This window comes from Podarcis cretensis, assembly GCF_951804945.1.
Source record: "Podarcis cretensis genome assembly, chromosome: 3".
Lineage (NCBI taxonomy): Eukaryota > Metazoa > Chordata > Lepidosauria > Squamata > Lacertidae > Podarcis > Podarcis cretensis.
In genome coordinates this window covers 93,265,491-93,283,492 of record NC_137172.1, presented here as the reverse complement: position 1 = coordinate 93,283,492, position 18,002 = coordinate 93,265,491, and the positions used below count along the sequence as shown (strand labels likewise).

Sequence of the window (18,002 nt, the reverse complement as noted above, 5' to 3'; positions counted from 1 at the left end):
ACATTGTGCAGTTGTTTGGACAACCCTGCAGTGCTACACAGTGGATTTCCTGTAAAGGAGACATTTAAAACTCGCAGACCAGTCTAGAGACATTTGCTCATTCAACATGGCTTCACATGAAGCAAGGGGTGGGGGCGAGAAACAGAAGCTCAGAATGGGTTTTATTAATCCCGCAGTGCCCTCTGCTGTTTAACACTACAACTTAAAGAGAAATGTCTCTCTCACACACGCATACAAAAATGTGCATGCATGCGAGCGCACACAGTACAGTGCTTTTTGTTAAGCATTCTGCATTTCAGCAAAAAATTATTTTTACATGTCATGCTTAGAAATCAAAAATGGAAAGGATTTCTGAGTAACTTCCACATCAGCAATGTGTAGCATGGGCAATTTCATAGAAAAATTCAAATCGACTAAGGTTGGAATTTGAACCAGATCACTAATGAAAATACAAAATTCGCACTATGGACAAATATGGAAAATGAATAACAATATATAAAATGGAAGAAAATAATGCGATAAAATTATATGTGATATAAAAAACCAGAAGAAGGAAGGAGGGAAGTCAGCTCTGAAGAGCAAGTATAAATGTAAAATGTAATACAATATGTGTATGTGGTGTATCTAATTGAAAAACTAATAAAGATTATTTGAAGAAGAAAAAAAGAAAGAAAAAATCGAACAAGTCTCATGTACCGTATTTTTCCGTGTGGTAGTCTAAAATTGGGAGTCATACACAGATGGTGAATGCACAGGGGCTCAAAGTTGTTCTGTTTGATGTTTAAAATATTGATTTATTTGGGGTTAAAAAAAAATAGGAGTCATGTCGTAAATGGGGGTGTCTTATACAGTGGTACCTCGGGTTAAGAACTTAATTCGTTCTGGAGATTCGTTCTTAACCTGAAACTGTTCTTAACCGGAAGCACCACTTTAGCTAATGGGGCCTCCTGCTGCCGCTGTGCCGCCGGAGCACGATTTCTGTTCTCATCCTGAAGCAAAGTTCTTAACCCGAGGTACTATTTCTGGATTAGCGGAGTCTGTAACCTGAAGCGTATGTAACCCGAGGTACCACTGTACATGGGAAAATATGGTAATATCCATCAGGAAAAACATCAAGCTAAAAAAAAAAAGTGAGAGGGTGTGGGCTAATTGGCGCATCCATTTTAGAAAACTAGCCTACAGAACGAAAGGAATCATAGAACCACAGATTTGTAGAGTTAGAAAGGACCACACGGGCTACCTAGTCCGTCCCACTGTGATGCAGGAATCTCTCACCCAACATGGGGCTCAAACCCACAACCCTCAGATTAAGAGTCTCGTGCTCCACTTGTTGTTGAGGAAAGTTGTTCCCTGTTGTCTATTCACACCCACTTATTCTGTGCAGCGCTGACAGGTAGCAGCCCAACACAAGTCCTCTGTTTTGTTTACCACCCACCGCTGAAGGATTTCGTAAGCAGAATGCCACCAGTTGTACTGGCAAGGCTAAGAGACATCAGCCCGGTTGCAAAAAGGATGCTGCCAGGTCATCTCAGGCAGCTATGATCTTGCAAATAATGGGGCCTGAATGGCAGAACGTGGGTTCGAGAGAGGGGGGCAGAATTTACTAAACTACTGTTGAAATTTTCCTGTATTAATAGCTGTAATAATAATGCCCGGCTCCCCAAGGGTGCGTAAAGAGCAAAACAACAGAAACAAATGCTAGCCTATATATTCATGCATTCACCTGCATCTCATATGAACAGTGTTAGAAACTGAGATATGAAAGTTAGGAGCTACCGGTAAATGGCAGCTTAAAGCTTAGTTGTGGGTGCAACAACAGAATGTCTAGATGCACTTTTTAATGACAAAAATACAAAGCTGAAAATGAATGAACTGCAGCTAAAATATTATGTTCATTTCCCACATGCTCCAGTCTTTCCCCTGCCCACCTCCCTAATATTCTTAAGAGGGTCTCTTTTCCCGTCTTTGAAAAGCAGCTGGAAGTGGGGAGGCAGAAAAAGGTCCTCCTTTCCTTCCGCTCTGCAGTTTTAATCTGAAATCTTAGGCGCAGTATTGCGCCCAGAGCTCAGAAACGGCTCGCGCTAATGAAATTCCATGTCACAAAATGCGCCTAGAACAATGGGAGTTTTGAACGCTGCGTATGAAGTTACGTCTTGGGCTCTTGCTGTGCACTTGCTATCTTCCCACACCGGCAGGCTCCCCTGCAAACATCCACATATTGGCGTCAGGAGGCCCCTACAGCAAAGGCAATGAAAACCTCAGATGTGCCTCCTGAAATTTGGTTTTGTATATAGTCTACGCTCTCAGATGTCTAGAAATGGGAGCAGTGCATCTTAGATACTCACAGGAAAGTGATTTTAGAAGTGGTTTTCGTTGTCATTGCTTCCACCCCATTGGTCCCCATTCCTTCTATTACAGGAGTATTTTTCCCCTCTAGGTATATTCTTGGAGCTGTTGGGTGAAAGTGTGTAGGGTTGGGGTCTTTTTTTGTTACATTGCTACAGCTGAATCATGTTTACATGATTATTCTTTGAAACATTTCTTAATCTAATGATCTAATTAGTAAAAAGGCTCCTTAATCTTGATTTTTCTATATTTGATAAGGAATCCTTTTTCCTTCCCTGTTACACATTTATAGCTTTTTATACGACAGTGGTACCTTGGTTTGCAACCGTTTTGGATTACAACCACGTCAAACCCGGAAGTGCGTGTCCCTTTTTTTTGGATTACAAGCCTTTTTCTTTCTTGGAGGACCCATTGGCGAAAACACGCCTTGAGTTACAACCTGTTTTGGTTTACAACCGGACCTCCAGTACGGATTATGGTTGTAAACCAAGGTACCACTGTATTGTTCCAATGTTGGACATGTCGTCAAGACATGCATGAGATTTAGCTGAGATTGCTGCATGGCAGGGCGTTGGACTAGATGAGGGACACAGGTGGCGCTGTGGTCTAAACCACTGAGCCTCTTGGGCTTGCCAATCAGAAGGTCGGTGGTTCGAATCCCCATGGTGGGGTGAGCTCCCGTTGCTCTGTCCCAGCTCCTGCCAACCTAGCAGTTCAAAAGCATACCAGTGCAAGTAGATAAATAGGTACCACTGTGGTAGGAAGGTAAACAGCATTTCCGTGTGCTCTGGTTTCTGTCACAGTGTCCCACTGCACCAGAAGTGGCTTAGTCATGCTGGCCACATAACCTGGAAAGTGCTGGCTCCCTCGGCCTGAAAGTGAGATGAGCGCTGCAAGCCCATAGTCGGTTTTGATTGGACTTAACCATCCAGGGGTCCTTGACCAACCTTTTACTAGATGGCCCTTTCCAACTCTATGATTCTATGAGTTTCTTTATAACCACATAGAAATTCAATATGGACATGTTGGGCAAAGTCTCCATTTAATTTAAGAACTTTGGCAACCAAGCCAAACATGCCGATCAGCAACAGGCCTTCCATTTATCTTTTGAAGATACTGCAGTTAGAGGAGTCATCCACTAAGTGGCAATATTTGCCTTCCGAAGAGCAAAACGGAAGCGGGGCAAAAAGCGCATTGCAGATACTTGCATTCTCAAAAATGTAGGTAGGCAGGATAGCCAATACTTCTCACTGTAGGTAGCGATCTATAGCAGGCTGTGTTTTGTACAAGGATCAGCAGGACTCAGCCACAGACTTCCGGAATTAATTCAGTTATGGCAAGGAGAAAAATGTAGTGTCCATAATGCACAGCAACACAAAGGAAATTCCAGAGCTTTTTGACAAAGAGGAAGCAACTATGTTTTAAACCCAGGCCTTATGAGTGTAATTGGAAGGTTGAATAATAGCTGTGAAGACAGATGATAGATGATAGATAGATAGATAGATAGATAGATAGATAGACAGACAGATAGATGATAGATAGATATAGATATAAATAGACAGATAGACAGACAGACAGATGACAGACAGACAGACAGATGATAGATGATGATATAGATGATAGATATAGATAGATGATAGATAGATAGATGATAGATAGATAGATAGATAGATAGATGATAGATAGATAGATAGATAGATAGATAGATAGATAGATAGATGATAGATAGATGATAGATAGATAGATAGATAGATAGATGATAGATAGATAGATGATAGATAGATAGATGAGATAGATAGATAGATAGATAGATAGATAGATATAGATAGATAGATGATAGATGGTAGATAGACAGATGATAGCTGATAGCTAAAATGATGGCAAGTCCACATGCATTTCTAGTTCTCATGTTTTATTCAATATTTTAAAAATTGATAAAATGTTAGTGCTGGGGTTCTTTTTACTACACAGCAAAATGAATCAATAATCTGTCGCTGTGAATCAAGGAGATATCAAGGTATTAAGTGCACAGCTCCCATGTTTACGTTATGAATGCAGGGATGCTGCCAATGACTGCCCTTGCCAATAATGGGGGAGCCCTTTTGATGCTTTGCTCAGGATTGCATCACAAGATGCCGCCCCCATTACCATCAGGTGACACGACTCAAGAATCAGTAAGCGGCAAATAGCTGGCGACCAAAGGGGAGAATGTTTGCCTCATGCCTGGTTCCTCCACACAAGTCACAAGCTTATTAAATCTGTGTGGCATTTGTTTTCAGGGCACACATTCAAGCTTTTAAGGCTGCAGTAGATGAATAGCCCCTCTTATCTGTTGCATTTCACACCAACTGGCAAACAAAAAACAAAAAAACCACAGTGCTAATGTCATGAACAGTTGGAGCTGACTATAAAAGCTTGGGCACCTCAAATCATAAATTCCTGAGATCATTTTTGATCTACAGAAGAAACTGGCAGCTTAAAAGAAATTAAGATCCGAGTGCTGGTCTTTATTGCCAGCATTAATCTGTAGTTCTGTCTAAAACCCTCTGAAGTACTTTTTGCTTCCATGTTTTTGGGCTTTATTAGATTTTTGAATTATGGAAAACTTTATTTACAAAGTTCTCACTGGTTTTCTTAATTTTTTCACTGCTGCCTATTAGTTCCAGCAGATAATTTGCTATCACTGTTGTCTGGCATTGCATTTCTTGGCATTACACTTTCGCTCTTCTGCTCCCTCCACCCAAAAATTTTGTTAGTTGTGTCATTTTATAACTGCGGTATTCAAAAGAGTCCACTACTCAGTATTAAGAGAGCCTTTATAAAAATACCACAGTGGACATTTATCTACTTATAAGCAAAACTGTTCTCCATCCCCCTGAAAGAAGCATCAGGTCTATGCTATTTCCAGATGCTGTTCGCACACTACGGAACAGCATCCTGTTTTTTAACTTTGCCTGGGTGTGGCTCCAAGTCCATTTCTGGCAACATGTCCTGCAATAGTAAGCATCCAGATTTGTTCCTGCTACACAGGAAAAACAGACCAGTCTTTGGCTCATCTGCTTCTTTTAATGTACCATATAGGCTAGTTCTCCACCAGTCTACAAGCAAAATGCTTCCCTGCAGACAGAACCCTTTGCCTGAGGGTCTCCAATGTGCATCACTGCAGTGGTACTCAAACAATGAGCATTGCCAAATCAAAATGTCAACAAATAAGGGTCCATTTGAAGCTGCGCTGTCCGAGATAAAGGCAGCCATTATACAATATGGAAATGAGAGGCACCCCTAATATTCAAGAAGACTGGTGCTCTGAAAATAAAGGGATAACTTTTGAATATAAGGATAAATGGGACTACCTATTTTTTATGGATGGCACAGCATGATAATACTGTTATCTCATTGGAGACAAATGTCCAGTTACTGGTCTTACAATTATGTCTATTTCTCCATTATATCTGAATCAGGAGTGGCCATATAAGTTCTGGACCAGGGTCCAGATGAATGAGGGCCAATAAACTTAATTCTAGCAAGATAAAGGCCCTGTGTTGCTAAGTCTAGGATATACATCCGTCGCCTGTTCTGGATGGGTTTTCACACCAGTTTCATAGTCCGAGGATATTCCTAGATGCAACTCTCATCTCTAGAAGGCCAAGGGCCTCAGGGCCTGAAAGTGTCTTTCTACTAGTTTTTTGCTGCTTCACCAGCTACAACTTTCCCTGGGCCAAGATAACCTGCTCAAAACGGCCCTATAAGAACACTGAATAGGCTATGCGTTATGTAAATGTACATTCTCCTCCTAACTTAAAAATGAATTTTTGGTGGTTCTGAGGAGCACCCAAGGCTCCAACAAACTGAAAGGGTACCATGGCTTCTGGCATTCCCTTTGGTTGAAGTCATAATTATGTAGCGCTCCTCGTGTGATTAGGTCCCTACAGAACTTTAGCTCATGGACAAGTGTATTTATATATAAATGAAACACACAATGCTAGATTTACAAAACAGACCTAAAAATATTAATCGGTATGCTACGTAAGAAAGCATTTGATACACCGAGTAATTTCTTACCTGGAAATGTGTTTGTCTTGAATCTGGTTCTGTAATCTGCAACAATGGAATCAGGGAGTCAGTAATCATCTTATGCGATACTTGAGGTTTACATATACACAAACCCTGCTCAAGCAACTTCTCCTTTAGCGTCACAGTTTAGACTTTCTTCCTTGTTCTTAAAATCCCAACTGCTAACAGTCAATGAAAAGGGACTGCAATTTCAACATTCATCGAACGTATGGAAGTATAACATATATGGGTAGAGAGAGAAAGGCACAGAAGAACCTTCTCACATTTAACACCAAATAGGGCAGGGTGATGGGATGCGGGTGGCGCTGTGGTTTAAACCATTGTGCCGCTTGGACTTGCCGATCAGAAGGTCGGCGGTTCGAGGCCCCAAGGCAGGGTGAGCTTCCATTGCTCGGTCCCAGCTCCTGCCCACCTAGCAGTTCAAAAGCACACAGTGCAAGCAGATAAATAGGTACCACTCCGGTGGGAAGGTAAACGGCGTTTCCATGTGCTGCTCTGGCTTCGCCAGAAGTGGCTTAGTCATGCTGGCCACATGACCCGGAAAAACTGTCTGTGGAAGCGGACAAACGCCGGCTCCCTCGGCCTGTAAAGCAAGATGAGCGCCGTAACCCCAGAGTCATTTGCGACTAGACTTAACTGTCAGGGGTCCTTTTACCTTTACCCAGGGCAGGGCAATATAGCAATATATTGTCCCAAACCAGTTTGAAGTCCATATCGTGATATAGGCTATGCAGTTTTTGATCTGGCAATATATTGTGAATCATGATGTGCCTGAGTGCTATGCAAAAAACTCACAACGTGGGAAAAAGCATGAAGCCAGCCAATGCCTCTACAGAGCTCCATCCTTATTTCAGACATTGTGATATATCGGTATATCACGATGTTTAGCTGGTGATATACTGAGATGTTGATATCGCCCAGCCCAAATACAATGTTGGCTTAGAGAGAGGCCAAGGCACAGAACACCAAACCTAAATCTCATATCACAATATCTAACCTATATTCCTAGCCACTTGAAACAAGCAAACAAAACAAAACCAATTACATTAACAATGTAAAGAGCACCAGAATCAATGCAACTTACTCACAGGTAACAATGTTTAGTGACCCGCAGTCACTATGCCCCTTAGTACCTACTTCCCCGACATTATGTAGGTTTTAGTATTATCTCTATCTAACCAAGTACATCTTTGGGACTCCCGTCAATTAAATTACAGCTGCAGATTTAAAGCAGCAATTACAGCCTACCAACAGTAGGCATTTCTCATTTAATCAGAAACCAAAGTACAGCGATACTTTTAAAGTGACACTTCATTTCAACTTGTCTTAGTCATCCTCTTATGGCATCCATCTGCAGACACCTGTGTTATTTTGCTCTAAAAACCAGAACACAATTGTTACATGATTTGCCGTGTAACCTGCCTTCTGTTTGAGTGACCTCAGAGACATCAAAAATTTTATATGCAGTAAATATATTGTGAACATAACTCTGAGTGACCAGCATTTTTTAAGGCTGCTCCTCATCTGCGTGTAAGTGGGTGTGAAAAGCAATCATAAAAAGCCATTTCCACAACTTTTCCGAAGGTCGGGCCAAACCATTCAGCCTATAATTCAGATACTCTGCATGTCAGATGCCTCACAGACAAGCAGATTCAGACACTACTCAGCCTTCCCTTGGGAGCAGAATAAACTCAGTGCTGCAGTTAGGGTGGTACGATGAATGTTGCGATTATATTATTTATTTAGTTTCGGGACATTTCAGCCTCTTCTTTCAGCCCCCGAGGCAGTTCCCATATTTAAAACACACAGACAAAAACCAACAAAAATAAATGAGGGTGGAATTCAATGTATCAATGAAGGCTCCAGGTCTTAACTGAGCAAAGCATCCTTGAACTCAGTGGGATTTACATGCCTAGGACTGCAGTGCATATCATTAAGATAGCAGTTTGGGTGAGGCATAAAATAACCATGTCAGCTTCAAAATACACGGTCAAAACAGGAGGTTGAAACGGATGCACTGTGTGATCCTATGCATGCGTACTCAAAAAAGAAGCGCCACTGAAGTCAATGAGCCCACCTCAAGCTAAGCGAGTACAGGATTTTAACCTAACAGCACAGTGGAATAAACAAAGTCTTCGCCGCCTCTCCTAAAACTGAAGAGAGAGGGCGCCAACCAAACCTCTTTCAGGAAAGTTTTCCACATTCTGGGTGCCACTACAGAGAAGGCACTCAATGCTCCCCGCTTTCCCTTGCAGAACGTTAACGGCACACTAACCTCAGACTTACAATTTGATTTGATTTGACTGATGGTATCGCTATGCTGCTTTCAGAGCTGGGAGATATGTTGATAAATTGCTTAAATGGCATTCAGATCGCAATACTGTTTCAGACCACTTGAGTGGGCAATACATTGCGCCAGGTCAAATTGCCTGCAGATGGAGTCTGAGAAGGTTCTGGGTGTGCACCTTTCAGGCTCCGCCTGCCTGCCTTTGAAGGAGCCTCCCACCCCTCCAGCTCACATGAGCTAGAGCGGTATGGGGGCTCACTCAGCTGAGGGGCAGGAGGCTTCTTGCCCCCCCCAGCTGAAGAGTACAACAAAAACCCCAATGCCCCTCAGGCTTGCACGTGAACCGGAGAGGTATCAGGGCTGGCTCACTATAGGGCTGGGTGATGTATCTCGGCTGCTTCTTCCTCCTCTATGGCGAAGGAAGCGGCCAGGATACATTTCAGACATCGTGATATATCAGCATTTCAAGGTATTTAGCTACTGATATATATCACGATGCAGAAAGCCAGATATCGCCCAGCCCTTAGCTGCTTTTCATTCAAATGACTCCCAAAGCGGCTTACAAGCAATAAATAACAAATACTTAACAGAACATCACAATTGCAGCACAAATCATATGAAATAATCAACAAATAATCATCAATAAAACAATTACTTTATATAAAACACCATTTAAGAGACGCAGACTGATCTTCCTACAACAGGGATGACAAATCTCCAGCCCCCAGGTGCAATTAGCTTCACCAGATCTGCCCCAAGCCACGCCCATCTGCCTTACACCTGGCGTCATCTAGGATGTCAGGTGTGGGGCAGGTAAGGGTGGGGCTTGGATGAAAGGGGCTTTTCAGATGCTGCTGAGCAGCTGCCCCTTGAGCAGAACTTCCAGAACTGCCAGCTATCAGCTGACAGAGGTGGAAAAGCACTGTCCCTAGGGCTTCCCCAGCGCGGAGAATCGGTCAATCGCCAGCACTCGCAAAGCGCTGCACACACTTTTCAGTCTATACAGTTTGACTGCAAACCAAGCAGGTGAAAGAAAACCTGACATCACTGCAACATCAGATGATTGACAGCACTGGCCCACAGGAGGGGGGTGGAGATACGGATTAGGCCCACCAGCCAAATCCCTTTCCCCACTCCGGTTTTGCAAGGCGTCCAATGAAAGGACAGTTCCAATTGTGCACACGATGAACCATGCACATGGTATGCTATTTTGCAATTATCAAAGGATTCTACGTCCCCTCAGGTTACCAAAAGTCATCAGCCTCTGCTGCGGCAACGTCTTCCCAAGGCATGTGGCAAGTGATGCCCTTAGTAAGCCGCTGACTACGATGCAAATTTTAAGGATGACTTCACTGTACGTTATTTTTTTTCTCCCACTTCTCAAAAAAAATGAAGCAGTTTCCCCCTCCTGCCAGAAAGAGGAAGGGTGAATTTCTTTATGACTGCTACCCCAGTTTGAGCCTGCCCATCAGCATTCCCTATGAAGCGAGTCGCAATGGAATCTGTGAAAGTAGCTGGAAGCAAAGCATGAGAAATAGAGAACTGGGGTGAGGAGGGGAGCAAGAAATCAAAGTTTTCACGTCTTTGTGCACTTTCAAAGTTCCCAGAGCAGGGATTCCAAAATAGTGATGACTAACTATTCCAGTTAAAACAAGTGGTGGAGGTCAAAAGCTTTCTAGGTACTGAAGTAAGCAACCAACAAAAACAGATAGATAGATGATGATAGATTAGACAGATGATAGATAGATATAGACAGACAGACAGATGACAGATGTGATCTTACCTCTTCAGGAATTCTCCAAAGTCTCCTAGAGATCTAAGTGAAGAGCGAAACCTGCCAATTTTAAATCCAGAACATTGTTATTAAATAATTGCACTGTAAGTGGAATGCAGCTCAAATAACCTGTCATGTACTACTACTACTACTACTACTACTAATAATAATAATAATAATAATAATAATTTATTATTTATACCCTACCCATCTGGCTGAGTTTCCTCAGCCACTCTAGGCGGCACCCAATCAAGTGTTAAAAACAATACAGCATTAAATATTAAAAACTTCCCTAAACAGGGCTGCCTAAAGATAAGATAGCTGCTTATTTCCTTCACATCTGATGGGAGAGCGTTCCACAGGGCAGGCGCCACTACCAAGAAGGCCCTCTGTCTGGTTCCCTGTAACCTCACTTCTTGCAATGAGAGAACTGCCAGAAGGCCCTAGGCTCTGGATCTCAGTGTCCGGGCTGAACGATGGGGGTGGAGACACTCCTTCAGGTATACAGGACCGAGGCCATTTAGGGCTTTAAAGGTCAGCACTAACACTTTGAATTGTGCTCAGAAACGTTTGTTTGACGTTTCTGTTTTTCCATGCAAAGGTAGACTAACAAAGAGGTCAGAACGCCCCATGGGGGTCCCTCTCATGCAAACTGTCTGCTGTGTCTCTTTTCATCATGAACCGTGGTACACATTTGCACCTGCACCAAGATTAATGCTCTTCGTAGTTAGCTTTAAACCACAGTTTGAAGACAAGGCTGCAAGGCAGTTTGCAATCCTTGGTTCAAGTTACAGAAAGCCCACCCTCTTTTCCTCAGCTGAGGAGAAATGGCTGCCCCCTCTCTGCTCCTCAAATGATTGATATGTATCCTGATCAGGGAACCTCAGCACGGCAGGGCCCAGCCACTAGACAGGGTGAAGCCACTGCCTCGGGCAGCACCACTTCCCCCTTAGAGGGGTACCAGTGCTTCAGCTGAGACCGCAAATGGGTTGTCACCTTTCATATCCACATAGCTGAATTGAAACAACCAGGTTCCTCCTTTGTCCTGCTTGGTTACATTCTTGATCAGCCTTTCTCAAGCTTGGGTCCCAATATGTTGTTGAACTACAACTCCCATCATCCCTAGCTAGCAAGGCCAGAGCTCAGGGATGATGTGAGTTGTTGTCCAACAACATCTGGGGACCCAAGCTTGAGAAACTCTGTCCTTGAGAGATGGTGCACCCCCTCCATCAATGCCACACCTATAAGAGCCATGGATGAACCAAAGCATGCCCAATAGGTTCAGAAACAGGATATTTTTGAATACTGTCTCTTTTGCAAAACAGCCTGGCTTAAAACCCAAATTGAACACAGCCACGTTGAAGTCCACAGCCTCTGAAAACTGAAACTGTTCAAAAACATGAAGTAAAAGGTTTCTCCTCAGAAGGCCACTTTCTCGTGAGGAAAGTTATCTGACCTTTGGGGTCAGCCATGGCATGAAGCACGTACACCATGGGCACACAGGATTTTCCACTGCAGCAGGAAAAACTTGATGTATGTATTGTTTTAAAGTAGAAGTGATAAAGCCAGATTAAACTGGGGTGGGGAGATCTGGGATGGCATTTTGAAGAGGACAACATCATGGAGAAGCTGTGAAAAAGCTGCAGGCCTGAGCAGCATGGATTCCACAATAAACTCCCATGTGGAAGCTCCCAAAGATCACTCACAGAAGCCACCTAGATAGTCTTGGACTCACGTTTTCATCGTCTACATACAGCCTGCTGAATATGTATTACTTCCAGGCCAAGAAGACAGACCTTTGTTTTCCATCTCATGGAGGAATACCATGTCCCCCTGCCACTCTTGCTTTTGAAAGATTCTGTCCATACAGCCTTCAACTACATTTAGAGTTTTGTTTACCATCCTCATAACTGATGTGTGGGATGCAGGTGGCGCTGTGGGTTAAACCACAGAGCCTAGGACTTGCCGATCAGAAGGTCGGCGGTTCCAATCCCCGCGATGGGGTGAGCTCCCGTTGCTCAGTCCCTGCTCCTGCCAACCTTAGAGTTCGAAAGCAAGTCAAAGTGCAAGTAGATAAATAGGTACCACTCCGGCGGGAAGGTAAACGGTGTTTCCATGCACTGCTCTGGTTCGCTAGAAGCGGCTTAGTCATGCTGGCCACATGACCCGGAAGCTGTACGCGGGCTCCCTCGGCCAATAAAGCGAGATGAGCGCCGCAACCCCAGAGTCATCTGCGACTGGACCTAATGGTCAGGGGTCCCTTTACCTTTACCTTTTTACCCAAACATGTACTTTAGTCATGCCCAGCAATTTTTTTTTTAAAAAAAACTTTTTTCAATGAATAGCAGGTCCCCATGCCACATTACAAATTGCTTTTGAAATTCCCTAGGATTTCAAAAGTGTTTGGCAGTCTAATAAGAGAGAGAGAGAGAGAGAGAGAGAGAGAGAGAGAGAGAGAGAGAGAGAGGCTTGGTGCTGAGAAATGCACAGCCCCTCTCAGATGCATAGCTTTTGGTTCCTAGTCAATATATTCCAGTAAAGCAAAGAGAATTATATACGTTACAGTTTAGGAGCCATCTAACAAAATTGTTTTAGCCATAGATAAAGCACACTTTTTTTTTTTAAGGAAGCTAGTTCAGTACCTATAACTCAACTGCCCAACTGTATGTTCTGGGAGAGAAGCTTATCACACATGCCAAGTTTGAGCAATCGCACTTTACAGTCAATTTAACTTAAGGCAATACACAGCTGCTTGCTTTGGAAGTTTCCTGCTGAGGAAGAAATAATGAAGGCCATATGATCAGTCTTCCAGCTTGCATTAAAAATTAAGTCATGGGAGTGGGAAGAACTGCGTAACAGCATGGTTAAAAACAACATCGACCACGGACCAGCAAGATAAAAGGCTCTAGTGACTTTTCTTTTTTAAAAAAATCCGGTCCTCCACTATTGTACTCTTTAATTGTTATGATGACATGCTGAACGGTGGAAGGCAGAACATAATTGTCCTGCAAATGGGTCTTCCAAACGTACTGACCACTGCTCACGTCTCATGAGGAAATTGCAACACTGGCTGCACAGAGGAGAAGCATCCGGGAACCTTTAGCTGACACTGGAGGCCCACATGGTCTAGCAATTACAATGTTGGGACTTGGGTGATTTGCAAAATGTTATGCAAGATCACCCTGTAGAACTCTGAGCCGTGCTTCTTCAGACTGCAGGTGAGAAGCCACTTTTCGTTCCTGAAGGCAATCCACAGAAAATACATTGGTACCTCGGGTTAAGTACTTAATTTGTTCCAGAGGTCCGTTCTTAACCTGAAACTGTTCTTAACCTGAAGCACCACTTTAGCTAATGAGGCCTCCCGCTACTGCCGCGCCGCCAGAGCACGATTTCTGTTCTCATCCTGAAGCAAAGTTCTTAACCCGAGGTATTATTTCTGGGTTAGCGGAGTCTGTAACCTGAAGCATATGTAACCTGAAGCGTATGTAACCCCAGGTACCACTGTACTCATAGACTGCATACCATAGATTGAAAGCACTTCGCTTTCCCCAAAGAATTCTGGAAACTGCACTTTGTTAAGGGTGCTGGGAATCACAGCTCTGTGGGGAGTAAATCACAGTTCCCAAGCTTCTTCGGTGCTGTGTATTAAGCCCCTACGTGCAGGAAACCAGAACATCAGGGGAATAGAGCTGCACTAACCTATTTTCCTTGATGTCCTGGTTTTCTACATGCAGGATTTCTAAATTATTACTATTAACTAACTCCATTCAGAAGTGATACTGCCCGACAACTCTGCAGTCTCATTCTATCCTCTCATTTTAGGCAACCTAAAATTAATGGTGAAGGATGAAGGGAGATCTACAGACCTAGATCATAGAATAGTAGAGTTGGAAGGGACCCTGATGATCATCTAGTCCAACCCCCTGCAACACAGGAACATGCAGCTGTCCCATAAGGGGATCGAACCTTCAACCTTGGCATTATCAGCACCTCTCTCTAAGCAACTGAGCTACCCAGCTGACAACGAATAAATTATACAAATAATAAATACATACACACACACAGCAGTCTGTTGTTTTTGTATGGAAGTGAGAGCTGGACCATAAAGATGGCTGAACACCAAAGAATTGATGCTTTTGAATTATGGTGCTGGAGGAGACTCTTGAGAGTCCCATGGACTGCAAGAAGATCAAACCTATCCATTCTTAAGGAAATCAGCCCTGAGTGCTCACTGGAAGGACAGATCGTGAAGCTGAGGCTCCAATACTTTGGCTACCTCATGAGAAGAGTAGACTCCCTGGAAAAGACCCTGATGTTGGGAAAGATGGAGGGCACAAGGAGTAGGGGATGACAGAGGACGAGATGGTGGGACAGTGTTCTCGAAGTCACCAACACGAGTTTGATCAAACTGTGGGAGGCAGTGGAAGACAAGAGTGCCTGGCGTGCTCTGGTCCATGGGGTCACGAAGAGTCAGACACGACTAGATGACTAAACAACAACAAACACACAGCAGCAGATGGCATGGTAGGCTGCCACCACTCACCTGACCTCTGGCCTGTTGCATAGTTGCTGCTTACTGGGAGGGAGAGGGGCAAATGCATCAGCAGAACCAATCTGGCGTTTCTGTCAATGTGTTTGAACCACATCAACCTCGCCAAGCCATCCACCACTGCATTATAGGCTGAAGATCCCTAGCAATGTTTCAAAGTAGAAGACCTGGAAAAATGACTGACACCTCCTTGGGAGTTTCTGTGTCATCATGAAATTTAAAAAATGAAGTGAAATGTCTTGAAGCGAAGGTCTCAGATGAAATTATCATCCTGAATTTCTGCCAATAGTATAGAATCACAGAATTGTGGCGTTGGAAGGAACCATGAGAATAATCTAGCAATGCAGGACTCTTTTGCCCAACATGTGGCTCCAACCCACAACCCAGAGATTAAAGAGTCTCATGCTCTACCGACTCCACTATCACAGTAATTCACTAGTGGTCCAAAACAATCTCAGCAGTCATCCCAATCATAATTCCAGGAGGAACGTCTCCCAAGTAAAAAAGAAAAGGTTTGACTTTGCCTCGTCTCCCTGCACCCTAAACCTGAACACCTCCTAGGCAGCATTCGAAACTCCCCTTGTTCTAGGCGCATCTTGCAACAGGGAATTTCATAATTAGCACAAGCAGTTTCTGAGCTCACCTAAGATTTCAGATTAAAACTGCAAGGTGGAAGGAAAGGAGGACCTTTTTCTGCCTCCCCACTTCCAGCTACTCTCCGAAGACTGGAGAAGAGACCCTCTTAAGAATATTAGGGGGCTGGGCAGGGGAAGGACTAGAGCATGTGAAAAAGGAACATAAGGTTTTAGCTGTAGTTCATTCATTTTCAGCTTTGTATTCTTGTCACAAAAAAACTCACCAAGACATTCTGTTGTTGTGCCCATAACCTCGGTTTAAGGTGCTGTTTAGCGCCTAGCTTTCATATCTCAGTTTCTTTTTTTCCCCCATATCATTTTTATTAATTTTCCAACACAATTATACATTTTTCTCCATATTTTAACAAATTAAACTTTTTGACTTCCTCCCGCTTCTCTGGTAATCATCCATATTTACTCTTCAATTACGCATTCCCTTCATTGTATTGCCATTTGTCTTCTTCTCCTTTCTATTTCTTATTGACAATACATCTCATACTTTTACAGTGCTTCTTGAAACCCCACTAGCGATGTTTGCACATCACATACATTTTTCAGATAATCTACAAACTTTCCCCAATCTTCGATGAACTTTTGGTTTCGAACATATCTTATTTTCCCAGTCAGTCTATCCAGTTCCGCATAGTCCGTTAATTTCGATCTCCATTCTTGTATCGTCGGTACTTCCTCTTGTTTCCATTTCTGGGCCAATAAAATTCTTGCGGCTGTAACTGCATACTGGAAATGTTTACAGTCTTTTCTTCTTATTTCATTTCCTGTAATCCCTAAGAGTAAAGCTTCTGGTTTCTTAACAAAGGTGTATTTTAACATCTTTTTCAATTCATTATATATCACTTCCCAAAAGCTCCTCACTTTCTTACATTCCCACCACATATGGTAAAACATTCCCTCTTTTTCTTTACATTTCCAACACTTATTACATGTTCCATACACCTTTGCAAGTTTTACCGGTGTAATGTACCATCTATAAAACATTTTCATAACATTTTCTTTCAACGCCGTGCATGCAGTAAATATCTCAGTTTCTAACCCTGCTCCTAGGCTATAGCTCAGTGGTAGAGATTCTGCATAGCATACAGAAAGCCTCAGTTCAATCCTTGCCATCTACACAGAGAGGGTGGTTTAAAACCCAGAGATGTCTGTCTAAAACCAATGGCAGCTAGATGGACCAATGGTCTGATTCGGCATAGAACACAGTCTAATTTTTGCATGCAGCAGATATTTGCCTGGACTCAGGATAAGTAACAAAACCTGCTTGCAAATTAGCTGAGTAGACCTACCAAATCGGGCCAGCTTGCCCCTGTGACTTAAATACACATGCAAGCAGGCTAAATAAAGGGTCCCACCCTCACCCACCAGTAGTCTTAAATAATTCCAGAAACACGAAGTTATTTCATTATGCTTCGTCATCAAGATGCCTTTCCCAGAACTGAAGGTTACTCAGGACTGTTGGTTATTATGGCAATTCAGTGGAGCCCTCTGCTACAGTTCCAATAAAATATTACATCAAAACAGTCGGAGCAAAACCATTGTTTATGGTAGAAACAGAAAGGCCATGTGAGGAAGGCTAACAAAGCTGGAGAAACATCTCCGAGTGACAACATACCCTCAGAGACTAGCACAAAAACCAAGAGCAACAGCTCCTAAACGCCAGCATCAATGCCTTCTGAAATAAGACAGGGTTTTGATCTTGTGACTTTTTTTTCTTTCTTCCACGCACTCTGCAAGTCACATGGTACTGCTTTTCTCCTTTTATGGGCAAAAAAAGCAGAAGAAAGCCAGTGCAGTTCAGTTGGGGGGGGGGGGTTTGGAGGCTCACTTCACTTTTAGCCGCATGAATTAGAAACACGGCAAGTTGTAATGCAAGTCACCCTTTCACACCTCAGTGTGAAAACACACACACACACACACACATCCTGAAAGGAAAAGCAAGCTCCTTTGCTTCTCTTCTCAAATGTGAGCAAGCTACAAATCGATATTCATCATCTGAAGCGTAAAAAAGGTTTTCTTTAAAAACAAAACAACCCACAAGTGACACATTCGGTGCTGATATATGCATGTGCCTTCTTTTAAATTCATTGTCGAGCAAATGTGATGATCACTGCTTATATCACTGGCCTCGTTTCCCCCCACCCTGCCGACTGTCACAGAGTAGCAACCAAAAAACACATGCTTGCATAATATGACATTTCCATTTCTATCGGGTTTCTACAGATGCCCTAAGTTTCAGCATCTGCCTCCTACTACTGGTTGGTTAAATTTTGTTTTCCTGCTTTGAAAAAGAAAAAAAGAAAAAGTAGCTCAGCGCAACTGGAT

The 18,002-nt window shown here is 43.1% G+C and overlaps 1 protein-coding gene across 1 annotated transcript in view; it reads right to left on the bottom strand.

Annotated features, from left to right (window-relative positions):
- CYRIA (CYFIP related Rac1 interactor A) overlaps positions 1 to 18,002 on the bottom strand; it is a 64,273-nt gene that overhangs the window by 26,393 nt on the left and 19,878 nt on the right. The window contains 2 exon segments of the mRNA XM_079970576.1: positions 6,409 to 6,444; positions 10,491 to 10,541. The gene's annotated coding sequence lies outside the window, so the exon portion shown is untranslated.